This window comes from Diceros bicornis, chromosome 10 (genome assembly GCF_020826845.1).
Source record: "Diceros bicornis minor isolate mBicDic1 chromosome 10, mDicBic1.mat.cur, whole genome shotgun sequence".
Classification (NCBI taxonomy): domain Eukaryota; kingdom Metazoa; phylum Chordata; class Mammalia; order Perissodactyla; family Rhinocerotidae; genus Diceros; species Diceros bicornis.
Window position 1 is genome coordinate 6,641,311 of NC_080749.1, and position 17,394 is coordinate 6,658,704.

Sequence of the window (17,394 nt, forward strand, 5' to 3'; positions counted from 1 at the left end):
TCAGTCTGCAACCAGGATCCGAAACTGCGAATCCCGGGTAACCAAAGAGGAGCGCTCACTTAACTGCTGCACCACTGGGCCAGCCCTGCATCCCACAAATTTTGATGTTGCATTTTCATTTAATTCAAAATATTTTTTCTCTTTAGATATCTTTTCTAATTCATGTATTATTTAGAAGTGTATTGCTTAATGTCTTTATGTAGATCTAAGTTTCTTATCTATATCATTTTCTTTCTTTCTAAAGGACTTCTTTTTCTTGTGAGAGCAATGTGTTGGTGATGAATTCCCTCATTTTGATTGTCTGAGAAAATCTACATCTCTCCTTCATTTTTGAAGTATACTTTCACTGGATATAAAATTCTAGGATGATGGTTTTATTTTTTCCAATCCTTTAAATATTTCACTCTGCTCTAGTCTAGGTTGAATGAATTCTGATAACAACTCCAACTTAATTCTTATTCTTATTTCTCTATAGGTAAGATGTTCATTTTCTTTTTCCCTCTAGCTTCTTTCAAGAATTTTTTTTTATCTTTGGCTTTCTGTATTTCGAATATGGTTTTGTAGGTGTAGCTTTTTTTTTTTTTTTGGTAATTATCCTGTTTGTTTTCTTCTGAGTTTCCTAGATCTATGATTTAGTGTCTGTTATTAATTTGCGGAAGTTCTCAACCATTATTACTTTAAATATGTCTTCTGCTCCATTTTCTCTTCCTCCTCCTTCTCATATTCCAATTATGTTTACATTATACCTCTCAAAATTAGTTCCCAGTGTTCAAATGTTTTTTTATTTATAAATAGCTCTATGTTTTTATTTTCTTTTCAGTTTGGGAAGTTTCTATTGATTTATTTTCAAGCTCACTGATTTTTTTTTCCTTAGTGGTTTCCAGTTTACTGATGAGACCATTAAAGGCATTCTTCATTTAAATTCTTTGTCTGAAAATTCCATCATCTGTGTCATATCTGAGTCTGATTCTGCTGCTTACTTTTTCATTTCAAATTAGGTTTTTCTTACATTTGGCATTACTTTTAATTTTTTGTTGAAAGTCATGCATGTTTTATCAGATAATAGAAACTGGAAAATATAAACCTTTAGTGAGAGGATTTATGTTAATTAGGCTAGAAGTTGTGCTGTGTTTAATATTTGTTGTAAGCTATAGGTATCAGAGCTTTCAAATTTCTCCAGTATTCTGTTGTGTCTCCTCTTTTGACTTTGGGCTTCCTTAAGTACTTCCCCTCAGAGAGATTCTGTCTCCTGCAGCTCTTTCATTCACTTTGTTATACTGAATCCCTGTCGATGTGGTAGTGCTACCAGTGCAGTGGGTTCTTGTTGTCCCCCAGGATAGAAATCAAGAGAGACAACAAACAGGAGTAGAAAAATGAAAGTTTATTAGCTTGTGCACAGGAGAGGCACAAGGGACCTGGTGCGGAAAGGAAAGGGGCAGGTGACGGCTCCTTAGGGAGTGGGATTGTGGGGCTTTTTATTAGACAAAGGCTAGGGAGGAGACCCTTGTCATGGTGTGTAGAGGTGAGGTTTTTCTTGCTCTCATGCTGTTGTTCCACATGCCACCACGTGTTGCCTGTATCATTAGCAGGCTAGCTCTCCACCCCTGGGTGTGACTTTTAGTATGGTAATGGGGCTAGGATCACCTTCAGACACGTCCTGGGTGCTAGGGCACATGCATAAGCTCAGGAAAGTCTGGAGGCTGTGGAATGTAGATCTTAGTGGTATCTATCTGATTCTCTTAGCTTGCTGATTGGTGAGGGGCCTTATCTTGTTAGGCCAGGGGCCTTGCAAATGACTCTATCTCATTAAGCTGATTCTGTCTCAGTAGTAAGGTGTGGGGAGGGGAAGTTGTGATGTAAGGCCTAAAATTAATATTTTGTACTACCTGACACTTGAAACTGGGTGGAGCTCAAATAGTCTAACCACAAGTTCCCCTCCTCATTGTGCTTCTGTGGATAAGGTCCCCTAGCCAGATAACCTTTTTTATCACGAGGATGAGGCACAGTGCTTGCTTATCCAAGTGGGCTTTAGTTCCCTGCCAGCCCAAACAGGCCATTCATATGTTCCCATGGGAACCAGGATCACTCTATCCTCTTAATACTACAAAGCCTGCTTCTCACAGACTCTGCTTACTCACTGTTTCTGAGTTCACTCTGGCCCTGCATAGCATGCAACGTCACAAGGGCTGTGCATGCATGTGCCTAAGAAACTACTCTTGATATTATTTGTCCAGTGTGGGGTGTCATGCTCATAATCCTAGAGTGAGAATCCTCCTTCACCAACAGGGTGAAAAAGAAGCGATCCAAATGCAACCCTCCTACAATCTCACAATTAAATCTCAGTGTTTTAGGGAGCCTGTGTCTGTGGGCTGTGGGCTTCACATTTTTTTTCCAGTGGTATTTTTTTCTACCGTAGATGAGACAAGAAGGTGAGAGGGGGCTGGAGTGAGCAGAATGCCCTTCTCCCAGCTGAGATAAGGCTTTGGTAAAAGTATTTTCCCCTGGAGTATAGGCCTTATGTTGTGTCAACCACTCTGGGCCTAGTTCACAACGATTACTCTTTTTCTCACCCCATAAGAGCCATGAGAGGATCTTTCTCTGATCTTCACTGTGAGAATCTGCTAGGATTATTGGAGGTAAAAGCCACGAAACTGTAGCGGCTACCACAGAACTGAGGCTTCCAGTAGTTCCTCTCTCACATGTTAGTTCACACTCCACCTCCTGCAATTTGTCCCAGTTGCCATTAAAGTGTCCCTGCCAGTTTATGGCTCCAGCAGCTTCTGCTCCAGGTGGCATATCTAAGCCGTGGCTCTGGATTCACCTGTGTCTCCAGATTTCAGGGTGGTGGCTTTTACTGAAATCTTAGTTCTCTGATAGACCCAAGAAGAGTCATTGATTTTCAGTTTGTTCAGCTTTTTCTTACTCTAATAACGTGACTGATGACTTCTAAGCTCTTTATATGTCAGAACAGACATCAGAAGGGCTGCATGTTTTTCCTTTTTTCACTTTTTGACTCATATGCTATTCAATTACTCAAATGTAAATGTGCGTGTTATCAGTGTCATTTAAACAAGAGCAGATCTGTAATCTGCCTGCATTTTTGTGGGACCCCAGTTTTCTTCTTCTCTTTGAGCAAGCTGTGGAGTCTGACTTGCAGTTATCATCATTTTCACGCATAATTCAGCCTCTGCTCATACAGAGATTCCAACTAATTCAAGAGATTCATTTGGCTTCTTACACTTTCTCTGAGAAACTCATTTTTATAGCAGTAGCATGAGATGAACCGCCTGTTTGTTTTAGATAAATAGAAATCCTAACTTGCAGGCTCCCTTATTTGCTCTGCTACCCACTCTTCAAGAGATAATCTCCCTGCCTTGCTGGTCTTTCTAGGAAAACATACGTGGAGGTTGTTGTTGATGTTTTGCTTTGTTTTATAATGTTCTCACCAGGGATGTCCCCTAGAGGCTGTGCCTTGAAATACTCTAAACTTCTCCTTTCTTAAATTCCTCTTTTTGACATTCAAGTATATAGAAAAGTGTGCAAAACATAAATATTCCATTCGATAAATCAACAGAAAGCTACGCCCCTTTTAATCAAAACCCAGGTTAAAAAATAAAATTAAATCACCACTTAAAGGTCCCCTTTACGTCTCAAATTCCCATTATCCCTGAAGTGTCCATTATTGATGTTGTTGCTTTAACAATTTAATGATTCTCTCAAGATTCCATTCAAGACCCATTTCTTCAATGAACTCGGACACCAAAAAGTAAGCCCAAAAGAAGACGAGCTTCCCCGAACGTAAATGAATGGATGCCAAAGACTCCTGCTGTCTTCCTGAGTGGCGCCAAAGGTCGATTCTCATAGCGAGGGTTCTGCTCTGAAACTTCTGAAACCATGAAAACCCTCTTCTTAAGGACAAAGGGCCCAGGTTACCTCAGTACGCTGAGTTACAGCACACTATGGTCAACTCTTCTGGAGACTCCTTGGTGAGAGAGCAGTGCCTGTTTCAGGCTGAAGTCACAGTCCCCTCTCCAAAGAGGCGTGCTCCGTGCTTATGGCACCTGCGGAGGTGCCATAAGAAAATGGTAAAATTTCTGTTCATATGAAACGTTATAACTTTCTATTTTTGTATATAATGTATACTTTATATTGTGCATTAGCAGTACTATGTATAAGATTTATGAGTTACAGAATCAATATATAGAGGACACAGGCACAGAATATTTAGGTGATAAAAATTTTGGAGAACCCTGATGTCCATTTCTTGGTGCTGCTGACTTCATTTGAGATTTGCATATCTTACGATCTCTATTCTTAAAGAAAACAAAGTGGCGTTTTGACATTTGTGCTGTTTTTCTCCTCTGAGGAAAGAAAATGTGCAAGAAACATATGAATAGAATGTGTGCTGAGAAGTGAGCGGTCAGTGAGCCAAATCTTACTGTATTCCTCCCTCTAGTATCTGTTCATGCTGAAGCCTTTTATTTATTGTCTGTTCCTTGGTTCATGTTTCTCTCTCTGTCTGGAATCCCCCACCATGCTCTTGTATTCCTGACAAACAGCAGCCAATATGTACATTTTTTTATGTTGATATATTAAATATACTGACGAAAGCACAAAATCTAAATATTCCATTCAGTGAAGTAACAGAAAACTAAAACTTTTTAAATTATCATCAATTTAATAAAATTAAATTATCACTCAAACGTCTCCTCAAGTCCCTCAAACATCCCCCTCATGTCCATTCTCACTCACTGTTCCAACTCTCCCTTCTATAGTAATGATTATTCAGAATTCTTACAATATGTTCATTTGCCTGGTTTTGATTTATATAAAAAGTGTCATATAGTGTGCATGTTTTTGTATTTGCCCTCTTTGCCTCAACCTTGTCTGTGATATTTATGCATGCTATTAAGTGTAGCTATCAACTGTTATTTTTCATTGCTCTATAGTATTCCACTGAATGGATGAATATACCACAATTTATTTACTCATTCTACAATTGATGGACATTTGTATTATCTCCAGTTTGGAGCTGTTACAAATACAGCTTTTCTGAATTATCTATACATGTCTCTCAGTGCACATGAGCAAGTGTTTCTTTATTAAACACACCAAAGTGTGGAATGACTGAGTCACAGTGCATGTGAGCATTCATCGTTTATAGATAATGTCAAACTGATTTCCAAAGTGCATGTACTGATTTAAACTCCCCCAGCAATTCATACAAAGAAAATATAGACATAATTTTAGAAAGAAATAGACCTACCCAAAATAACAGGAGAGATTTTGATAGAAATTTCTTAGTAACTATTAGAATAAGCAAACAAAATTAATGAAAATATAGACAATTTGATCACTCTTAATGCAGTGGATATATATAAAACACTGTAACCAACAACTACAGAATGTACATTCTTTTAAAATATCTACACAGAAAATTTTCAAAAATTGACTGTATCCTAGTCTATCAACTGATGATTGAAATAATATAGACTATGTTCTTGTACCAGAGTGAAATTAAGCTAGAAATAAAGAAGAACAATGAATTAATATGCTTAAAAAAATTCATGAGGCAGAGAATATATATATCTCAATGAAAATCATATCCTATAAAACACCCACCACAATGGCTGTAATTGAAAAGAAAGACAATGTCAAGTGCTGAAAACAATGAAGAATAATGAGACTTTCATTAGAAATACAACTTGACATTTCAATTAATGTCTTCCAGGAAGACTTTTCTACTTTCATGAGGGCAGGTATCTCAAATATTAAGTAAAGCCTTAAATAAATAATAGTAATACAATAAATGGTTAATAAGGTAAATGAAAACTCTTTCAGCTATATATTATCAGTTTAAAATCAATGGATTGAACTTGCACAGCATCAGAGTGTACCAGAAGCATATGCACAGTATCCTCCCGTTGTTTAGAAAAAGAAAGATAAGAAATAGGGATGAATGGGCTAACTATGCTAAGAATTTCAAGTCCTTTGCACAAAATCTCAATCTTATTAGGTAACAGGCTTCTGATAGAACTATTGATTCTCATTTCAATGTGTTCTTTCTGGACATCAGACAGCAAAAACTTTTTAGTATATATCTGAGGGAGTTACATCACAGGTATGCCTGGACAAATTTATTATTAAGTTTTCCACCATATAAAAGAGAATGAAAAAATAAATCAAAGCAGTGCAATTAAAGTTTAAAGCAATCAAAAGAAATTCGTGGGAGAAAAACATTTGAGGTACATACTACAGTGAGGAGACTATTTCATTAAGTAAATTACATGTTTCAAAGGTATTTTAAAGGACCTATATGTTCTAGAAAGTCCTCTTGCTAGAATTGTTTAGAATGTGAGAAATTAAGAAAAAACAGCCCAATATTCTCGAAGCTGATAAATAATCTAATTCAGTCTTGATTTTTCTGTGATGGATTGCTTTTATCTCATCTCGTGGGCAGAGGGGTTTCAGATTATCAAGGGACAACTTTAAAGGGAGAAGATTAAAGAACCAGATAACTCTGTAATCAAGGCCGCATTTTGGTTCATTAGTTAAGAGACAACTTGCTAGTCAATGTGCATCCTTCCAAGTCACTGCATCCTTCTGAGGGAAAAGACCACTCCCACCAACCCTGCTCTGATTGGGCAGCCTATCTATGCTTGCCATTCACACCTGTTCTTGCTCTTGGGGCCACAGCTTATTGGTTGAAAAACCGGCACCAAATTCAGGAATAACTAATCTGTATAACCTGGCCAATGATATGTGAAGTGCTTTTCTTTGAATGTTTATCCCATGTAAGTGCAATGGTAATTAACTGATTAATTACTTCTCTGAGAAATTTGAACCAGAGATGTAGGTTTGTTAACGGATCAGGGGAAACTGAAAGCTAAAGAGCACAAAAAGAAGTCAGAGAAGTGTGGACTCTGAGGAAGGTGCATTCAGGCGGAGCTGTGAACGTGTTGGAGTCTCCATAGACGTTGTCGTCAACCCTCCCCTCCTTGTATATGGATGCGTCTCTTACACATTAAGAAATGGAATCTATCCTTTGCTTTCCTCTTGTTTCTAGGTTTGCCTCATGACTTCCTTTGATGAATAGAACAAGATGAAGCCTGGAAGCCTCTGTTTTTGCTCTTCAAGCAATTTGCCAAGTAAGAAATATGACTACTCAGAGACGACCATGATGTGAGGAAGCCCAAGCTACTGAGGCAGAAGAGGGCCTTTGGAGGAATACTGTGATACCAGAGCCGTGAGTAAAAACTCCTTAGACCTCACAACCTAACCCAGAGGAAGGCAGACAAGGCATTGCCACGTGGAGCAGAAGAACAATGCATCAGACCCCAGTCAACCCAAAAAAGCATGATAAATAGTAAATGGTTGTTGTTTTATGTCACTGGGTTTTGGGGTTGTTACACAGCAATACATAAATATGGGCAATGAGTAAAAAGATAGGATTAAGCAAAAACCAACGACACAAAAATATGTCCTGAGGAGAGATTGATTGTTCTGTTCATTTGTATAGGCAGAAACAGTCCGGGCTGAGACAGAGGTGAGCCATGTTAAATGGCTGAGCCCTCATAGGGACACAAAGTCTGTTGCTGGATAAGGAGGTTGGCAATAGTTGAGAACAGTCTTAATCTGTTGGTTATTTAAAAGATTTATGTTTAAAATAATCGTCCTTTCTTTCTCTCCTCCTTACCCTGATTCTCCACCTAATTGTGTGGCTTGACGTCTCTATTTTATAGCAGGCAAATACAAAATTAATAATCTCAACATTGCTGCAAAAAAAATTAATTTGGGTAAAGGATGTTGTTAAATTAGGACCACAGATGAAGTGATTTAGATACTCTAATGGGGTCTGACACACCTTTTTCTGCTCTACTGTATTTTTTTTTCTGAATTCAGCATCATAATGCAAAATACAATGAGAGAAGAGACCTGAACTACTTGTGAAGTGCAGTATCACTTTCGTGTTCATTCCAGGAGACTCCTGAAAAACATTGTTAGGGTTCCTTTTAGAATTCTTCCAGTCTTTGCTGGCTGTTGGCCAGAGACTTCAGAGGCTCACCTTGTGAGTTTCTTCATAAAATGATGAGTGCCTGAGTGTTCTTATGACATGACACCTGGCTCCCCCCAGAGCTAGGAATATGAGAGAAAGAAAGAGAGAGAGAATCTATGATGGCAGACACAGTCTTTTATTACATAATCTTGGAAGTCATGTACTGTCACTTTTACCATCGATAAGAGGGGACTACACAAGCCCGGAAATACCAGAAAGTAGGAATCGTTGGGGGTCATCTTGGAGGTTGGTTACAACAAATGGCCATTTGATATAGAAAAAAATGCATTAGTGTAATATTTAAAGACAGATACAAATACAATACAGATAAATTGTTTGCAGGCATCATCTTAAAATAATGACTAATTATGGAAGTAGGTAATGATGCTTCTTCAGCCAGTTTTTGTGTTTTGATTTTCATGTCTTGGTGGTAACACTATGGTCTCTCATGATTGACAGTAAATGTTGACACATGTTTAGTGCATGTTACATGTTCATCATCAACATTCTTGAAAAATGAAAATTCAGTATTTAATTTTTCATCAAACACACTTTCATTCTTTTGAGCTCATTATTACTAAAAACATTTATTACAAGATAAAAAAGGTGTTACAAACAATAAACAAATAGTCGTAGTTACACACTGTGTAATAAATGAACAAACCTCTGCAGCAAGACTGCTCAGATTAATCTCCATACATCTCTACAGCAGGATTTCTTGGCCTTTTATTTTCCCCATCACGTTTTGTGTACACCTAGGTTGTAATTTCACGTCATTTCCCACTGACACCACTTGCTGTAGGCTTGGTGGCTTTGTACCTCTTACTGATCGTGACAAGGCTGCAGCTAAACATCAAGTGGCCATCAGGGGCAACAGTAATGAATACTTCTTCATTTACTCCTGAGAGCCAAAAGAATTAAATGTGGCCAGCTGGTCCTGCCTAAGGGCATTTTATTTTAGTGTGTGTCCCTTGCATGTGGTCCTTGGAAGGGAGTTGCTAGTTCTCTTGTGTCTGGAAGGGATGTGGAAAAGATAGACGCATAATGTCTGATCATCTTTCAGATTTAACCACGCATGAAGTGAGAACTATTTTCTGCAAGCATCTCATACGCGATTAGAGAAGACCATGGAAGAAACTTAACGTACAAAGTAGAGATCTAAAAAACTCCTCCTGGCTTATTTTAGTAAAACTTTAACAATAATAATACTTGGTATGATTTCATTAATAACAAGTTCAAAATCAGGCAAAGCTAATCTGTGGTGTTAGAGGTCAGATACTGACTTCCTTTGGGGAGACATCAAGTGGAATGCGCCCAAGGAGTCTGTAGGTTGCTGAAATATTTTGTTTCTTGATTTGGGCAGCAGTTATATGGGAGTATACACATGCAAAATTATATTAAGCTGTACATTTAAGGCTTTTAGTCTTTCCTGTGTATAATTTATACCTTACTTTAAAAATATAATACAAATGAAATAATAATACTGGGTTAAATATGGAAAGTTAATGGAAAAGTGCTAAACCAGATGGAACACCAGGACAACAGGCACAAATGTGGACTGTTTCAAAGACTAAACCAGGATTTATAGTCATCCTTCTTATAAGCCAGGTGTCAAAAGAACTCTAAAAAATTTTGTTTTTACTTAATGATCTCTTTCGATTTTTCACTACCCCCTCCCATAAAAGGAATTTCTATCTCACATGCAAAAAAAAAAACCCAGATAGAAATCATTATAACCAAACACACACAACAAAACTTTATGTATACAGATGTGTTTCACGTTAGAAAACCCGGAAATACCGAAAATAAAATAACAAATTTACAAAGTGAGAATGTCAGGGATAATTAGGAATTTACCTGTAGCATTATGTGATCATAGGAATCTACAGCCAAGACCCTTGTTCTCTAAAGCAGTATGTAATGTTTAATATTAAAATTATATGTAAAATTTCCATTATATATTTAATGCCTAAAGTAAGATACATTTACACGTCAAATTCTAAGTACCACGTGATGATTCCCAAGACTTGTATATTCTAATTCTATAGTCGTTGGAAAATAAGAAAAGAACTTAACAGTGTGCTGTGATCACACAGCCACATTGCCATTCAAAGATGTGGCAAAATGGTGACAGAAGCCGGGAAGAACAACTAGTTAACTTATGACTTAGTATTTTATTTACATTTCGGTTTTGAAATCAAATAATTTATTAATAAAAGTATCACTTCATCTGCATTGAGCTTCCACTGATAAAATCATTATTAGTCGATTTTGAAATGAGCACATGAAAGTGATGATTCCCATTAGATAGAAATCTAATGCCACATGGAAATTAGCAAAACAATTTATTACCAAATAGTATCTTATACTGACCTGGCTCTTTACACTTTTCAAAGTGTCTGTGTTTTAAACTCGCTCATTGATCCTCAAAATAACTCTGTGTGAGAGACGGGGTAGCACTCTCATCTCCACATGTTTGAGGAAACTGAGGCCCAAAGGTTGAGCCTGGAAGGACCTTAGGGAGGTTCACATCCAGTGACTGCTCTCTCGCCAATTATACTACACTATTGCCACCTTTATTGCTATTATCTTTATAAATGTCATCACTAAAAAAGAATGTCTTAAATGAAATAAAAATTATTAGATTTGACAGGAAAAACACAAGCAGTCTCTTTTGCTAATTTCTGTTCCCATATTTGTTTGGTACACAAGGTTTAGTTGAACATCATGAACTGTATTTTGGCTTTAAAAAAGGAATCTTCTGTATTCTCTAGTGACTAGAAGGTCATCATGGTGCATGTCTTATCCACACTGTTTAATCTCATTCCCGATTCATTCTTTCACTGGTCTCTTGTCTTGAAAATTTACTCCTCTGTTCATGGTAAAGATGGTCTACCTACTAATTGCCCAAACTTGAGAAACAGAAAATTCTGGAGCTTGCATGATGTCTTTTGAAACCTATGGGAATCAAAGCTGCTTGCTTCCCTCAAAACTATCACAGATTAGCAAGCAGGAAGCCGGGCACAGAGCTAATAGCCCTGGAAACGTGTGCTCAGTTAGTGGTGCAATAACAGGTGGAAGAGGGAGGGTTCAGATGGAGGCTGGACTCCAGGGTCCAGAGGCAGAGGCTTAAACTACGACCCACCTGGGAAGACCCCATGAGTTCCCCACCTCTCTCAGCCATCTGTAAAATGGAGAATATTAATGGTTATTTGAAGGATTACTGGAAAAATTAAGTGTGGAAAATGTATGCAAAGTGCCTAGAACACTCTAGAAATGACACTTATTATAACAGGTGGGATAGGAACATTAACTGCAGGGGGTGTAAAATAAAAGTACTTCAGGTAATAAAAAGTGGAAACCGTTGTTCAAGGACAAGGGGAAGATCAGCCGCTCCCCCAGCCTCTCTCCTGCTCCCCTGTCATGACTGAGTAAACTTTGTCTCCACAAGGTCATTTTTGCATAGCTCGCTGATTGCAAGTACCACATTATCACAAAATGATGATGTTAATGGGAGATTTAGATCATTTTTTAAAAAGTAAAGTTTTCACATTTTGCATCTAAATTCATTGATTATGCATAAAGAGGTCAGAAAAGCCTTGTGGCTGTATTAAATTGATCGGTATCTAATAACTTAATTATCTACAGAAACAGATGTTCCTTCAAGTGAAAACAAATTATCTTATACACAAGGAAGAAAATTAAAGCATCAAACACTGTGGAGATCTTTAAGATGACCATATTGAGGCTAAAAAGAGAGAAACAAAACACTAGGACTCCTGACTCAGGCACAACTAGAATGTATTCCAAGTGGTTTTCAGCTTGAATATTTTTTAAATCTCATTTGAGTCCAGTTCAGGAGATTGTACCCACGTGCACGCACACACACACGTGTACACACACGCACACACGCGCACGCACGCGCACACACACACACACACACCAGGACTTTAGTACTGTTGAAATCCAGAAGGAAATATTGAGATATTTCCTTCTTTCAGATTCCTGATTGCATTGTGACCTTGTTTGTCCTAGGAAAGGAAGTGACATTGCCCAGCTCTGTTTGGCTCTTTGAAAATAAAATCTTTGCCTAAGAGTAGACACTAACCCAAAGAGTTGCCAGAGATTTTTATTTTCTGGTGTTTCCAGCTTTCTTTTTTTAAAGCATTTGCTTCCAGGTTATGTCTTCTGTTGCTTACCATCCTAGTATCTGATTCACTGTTAACCTTTGTCCTCTAAGAAGAGAATCAGGTCAAGGCCTCCTTGCGTGGCCACTTTCCCTAGTAGATCCTTGGCTTTCCTTTGACGCCGAGTCAGGCTCACCCCAGGAGACTGATGTCTCAGTTTGCCACAGATAAACGCCTCTTCCATGATGACCAGGGTCCAGAGATCTTTACCTTGATAATGCCAAACCCACTTCCTTCTTGAGGGAACATCTGGTGTGTTTGTCTTAGATTCATAAGATGGAACTGGATTTCTTTTTAATGACTCACAGGCTATAGTCATAAAATCACAGGAAATTAAAGTGGAAAATGACCTTAGAGATAATTTATTCCTAGTTCCTCTATCATGAATGGAGAACTGAGGCCAAATTATGTTGAATGATGTGTCTAAGATCCTAGACAGGAAGGCAGATATTGTCAGAATTAGAACCTGAAAGTGCTGCATCTGAGTGGATTGAGAGGAAGAAGCTGGGTTCGAGAGGACTTCTACAAGACTAGGTACTGAAGAACCTGGTGATGCAGGAAATGGAGCCAGCAACACAGCACACATAATTCAAGGTCACTGAGGATGGCAAAGGTGGACAGCAGCACCAGGGGGTGAGGTGGTGAGGGGCTGTGGGCAGGGGGATGTATCTGGATCTCAGTTGGAGGTTAGAGGGAGCAGAGGGATTGTGCCTACATTTCTCCTCATTAATATTTATAATAGCTACCACTTACTGAGAAGTTACGGAAGCATTGTTCTAAGTCCCTAATTTGTATGAACTTATTTATGCTTGCAACAACCCTGTGGGCAAGTATTTTTCTTATCTTCGTTTCACAGGTGAGGAATCTGAGGCACAGTGTAGGAAGTGGTTGCCCAAGCCTTCCAATGTGCCAATAGGTGAGCCAGGGCTCATCCCCAGGCAAACTGACGCCCGAGTCTCAGCCCTTACTAACCAAACCACCATGTTGCCTTTCTGTATCCCATTGCCAGAGCGGGGTGTCTGGCACTTCATAAATGTTTAGGGTCAGTTGTATCTGACATCAGAGTGAGCTAGGATTTAGCTTCTGTGAACCTGGAAATTTTACTAACTACTCAAGGCCCATTTCAAATCTTTCTCACACCTCCTCCTTTTCCCCCCAACTCCCTGTGCTGTAAATCTGGAAAGAGAACTTAATCCACTGCCATCTAGACTGCCAGCTTGTGATCCCACTGCCAAAGGCAGAGTAGACAGGTTACTCTACAGTCTACGGATTATCTGAGCTGAACATCTAACATCTAACTCATTCTAACTGATCAATGTGGGCTGAAAAGGAGAATCAAGTGGTCGATGAGATTCCTTTACCTTGTTTTTTCTTTGTCTTCTGATTGACTCCTGCTGCCTGTGGCCTGGCAGGACAACGCTTACTTTTCTTCCATTTGTGTTTCTTAGAGATGTGTTGGAAAGATTTCCTGTACTCTACTCATGGCCCATGGGGGCTAGTGGAAGCCAGATCTCTTACAACTTGGGCTCAGCAGTGAGGGAGAAGCCTTCTCTCTCTGGAGGCTAAGAGCTGAGTGCTGGGCTTGTGGGCTATCGCTGTAATCCTCTCCACACCTATGGTTAAACACTAGGAGGGAAACCACAACGATTCAAGACAAATAGGTCAATGTGCTTTCAAGGGGAAAACACTATTTCTTAAACGTGGGTGATTTCAGTTGAGGAAGGTCTTTCAAAACCTCCTGCCCATTTTGTAGGAAGGAGTGCAGTCTTGTTGGCAATGCCTGCTCTGCAAGAGCCTAAGCTGATCAAGGCCGGGGCACTAGTCTAAACATGAGTGGTTACATAACAGGGCCTTTCCTGAGCAGAACTGAGAAGTCAGTCAATTTGTCCTCTATCAACTAGTCATTAGACAGATAAAAGGCATTCAGTGATGGTCATATTGCTTGTGCCAAACATTCCAAATCTATTTCTAACCCTCACCACAGAGTGTAAAGAATCGTCATCACATTTTTATGAATTAAGTATTATTATCCCCATTTTCAGATGAGCATAATGAGCCTCCGCGCTCAATCATCTGACTCTGGAGTGAAATTCTTTCTCTTCCTTCCACCCCTGCTCCTGAATTGCCATCTCTACCTTACTGTGTTGATGTTGCCCCCCTCTTTGTCTTTATGGCCCACTTCTGAGCTCACCCTTTTTGAGTTTGTAGGCTAACGGGGAAGAAAACATAAAAATGTATATGACAGCACAATGGTTACCTGCAGGAGGAAGCCTGAGTGCCGTGAGAACACCAAGCACAAACTAAGGGGCCCAAAAGGTTTCTCTGAGGAGTTGAAGGTAGAAGTAAATCTTCAAGGAGGTAAAGGAATTGTTATGGCATTTTGAGGGAGGAGGACATGCCACACAGGGGAAAGAAACGTGAGACTACTCGGGGTGCCCTCAGTTGCTCCATGCTTATGTTGTTGGTGGTGTGGGTGTGAGTGCTTTGGGAATGGAGAGCAATAAGGCTAGAGAGTTTTGCAGTGATATTAGCTTGAAGGATTTTATTAGATAATACAGAAAGAAGGATGATGTGGAAGACAAGAAGGCTTGGTGTCCTGTCCTGGGGGAAGAAATAAAGATTCAACTATAAGGTTAGTATGTATCAAGCCCCATTGCAAGTTTTATTCTCTGAAAGTGGATGATGAGACAGAATTTGTCAGTTGGGGTATGATTTAGGGATCAACATCAGTGGAAAAGAGGGTGAGGATCTAAGATTGAGCAGAGAGAGAAACTGAACTGTGACACAAACCTGACAAAGCCTTAGCCAACCCCAGTAGGATCTTTGGGGTACATATAAGAACATATAAGGACAATCAGAGCTTTATTACTTAGGATTAGAATTGATTCACAATCAGTCGTCAGATGTGGGCTGCACCGGGGCAGATGTGTCTTTGAGCAAGGCAGCTCTTGTAGCTGCAGTAGATCCCACAGGGCCTGGGGGCTGTCTGCTGACCACACTCTCAACAGCTGGGGCAACAAGGCCCTCTGTGGAGGGGATCTGAGCTGCATAGATCTGTGTCCACCCAAAACACCTAGTATGAGGAACACCAAGATTTCTTGTTTCTTCCTCACAGCAATTCCATGAAACTTTACAGATTAAGAGACTGAGATTCAGACAATCCATGGCTCATGGTCACATAGGTTGCTCCTGATGACTGTGTGTCCAGCACATCTACCACACTTCCCACTGCTTCCTGCAATGCATGACAGGAAAATTGTTGGAGACCTGTAAGTCTTTCCTCAAGATTGAGATCTAATCGGAAAGACAAGATTTAAAAATATGAGACAGTGCAAAAGAGTTTTTAGTCTTGACATCTAGTGTGGTCAAAGTTCTAAATATTTCCAAGAAGAAGTAAATTTAGCATGGGTTGAGAAGGTTTGGGAGTTTTTAATGAGGCCAGAGTTTCACTGGGCTGAGAGGATTATGTTTGGATTTCTAACAACAAAATGCTCCCAAAAGTAGTAATGCCATATAATGGGACAAGGATTATGTAGTAACTCACTTGTGACCAGTATAAAAGCTTTCTACCAGGGTCAGAAATCTAGGAACCCCAGAGAACCATGCACAAAGAAACTTTAAATTCATTGTTAAATTTACTTGAAAAAATAGCAAGAATAAATTCAAAGTACTGTCTATTATGTTTTACTCTGAATGGTTAGAACTGCAATGAAATGTAGTCTACAATGACATTTGCTTTTTAGCACACAAATTTTAGCTATTTTCCCTAACATTTATCTGTACATTCTTTTAGCTAACCTATATGATATACCACAGAAGACAGGGTCAAATGGATCACAGATTCACGTGTAAGAAAAACAGGAACCCTCCAGAGAGCATAATGATTTGTTCCAATGAGATGGAGTGGGGCAGGGAGAGAGAAGAGGTGTTACAGAGTATTAGCTAATGCTGCTCAATAATTTACCAATCAATTAAAATGCCATTATTATTCTCCATTGCCACTTAGCTTCTGTGATATTTAAAGGTCACATGGGTGCTATTGGGGAGGACAGCTATTAGCAGATACATGAAAATAGCATTTCCAATCTCTGTAATAGGGTATCAAGGTAATTTGTGTCCTGGCTCAAGTTACACTCATCACCACACAAGGGCAGATGTTTGACAAATCTAGTATACTAAAAGGAAGGAGAAGGAGAAAAAGTACTCAAAGGCCTGATGAAGGTATGGATAATCAGAGAGGCAAAATGGCATTGGATATTACATGATGTTTTGGGTCCTTTCAATTGGGGCTAGAAGTTTCCTGCCTGGAGGGAATCTTCAGGATCCTTTGCCTAGACTGACATCCACCTTTACATTGACCAGACTCTAACCAAAGAGGAATGACTTGAGATCATAAACAATTTAGCTGTAATTACAAACAATTTATTAATTACCAAATAATAATTGGCATTATTGAGCATTTAATATTTGTCAAGGATTGTGTTAGACACTTCACATGCATAATATCATTTATCGTAATAACGATATATGCAATAAAGTGTATTATTCCATTTCATAGAGAAGAAAACTGAGAGAGAGATGCTAAGTAGCATGTTTGAAGTCTTATGAGTAATAAGTGATGAAGCACTGGGCCGCTATTCTTAAAACTTCACAGCTCCCTTAATTACTTACTGGGAATTGGGCTGTAATTTCTCTTTTCCCCACATATATGATGGATTTTACTAACTGGTTATATTATAAATGACTTGTAGAGGTGAGCTGGGCCTTTGATGTATTTATTTAACAAAATAATCTAATTCACAGCTGGATATGCAACATATGTTTAGGAAATGCTCATAGAGAGCATGAATGGATATTTCAATTTCTACTTTGAAAGGCTGATCGGTAAAAGAAATGGAGTCGTGTCCCCACATTCATATACTTCTCCTCTACTTCCTCAGTGTTGATAGAAAATGTTACACATATTAAACTATTACTAAAGAGATGGTTCAATTTGAAAGTTTGGGGCTATCTCTGCATGAACATCCATCTCAACACTGTTGACAATATAGTCTGATTATTCATCAAATTGCAAGGCAGCATGGCAGAGTCACTAATCACTGCCTGGTATTTTCTTTTGACTAAGTCCCTCTGCTGGGATTATCCATCTGT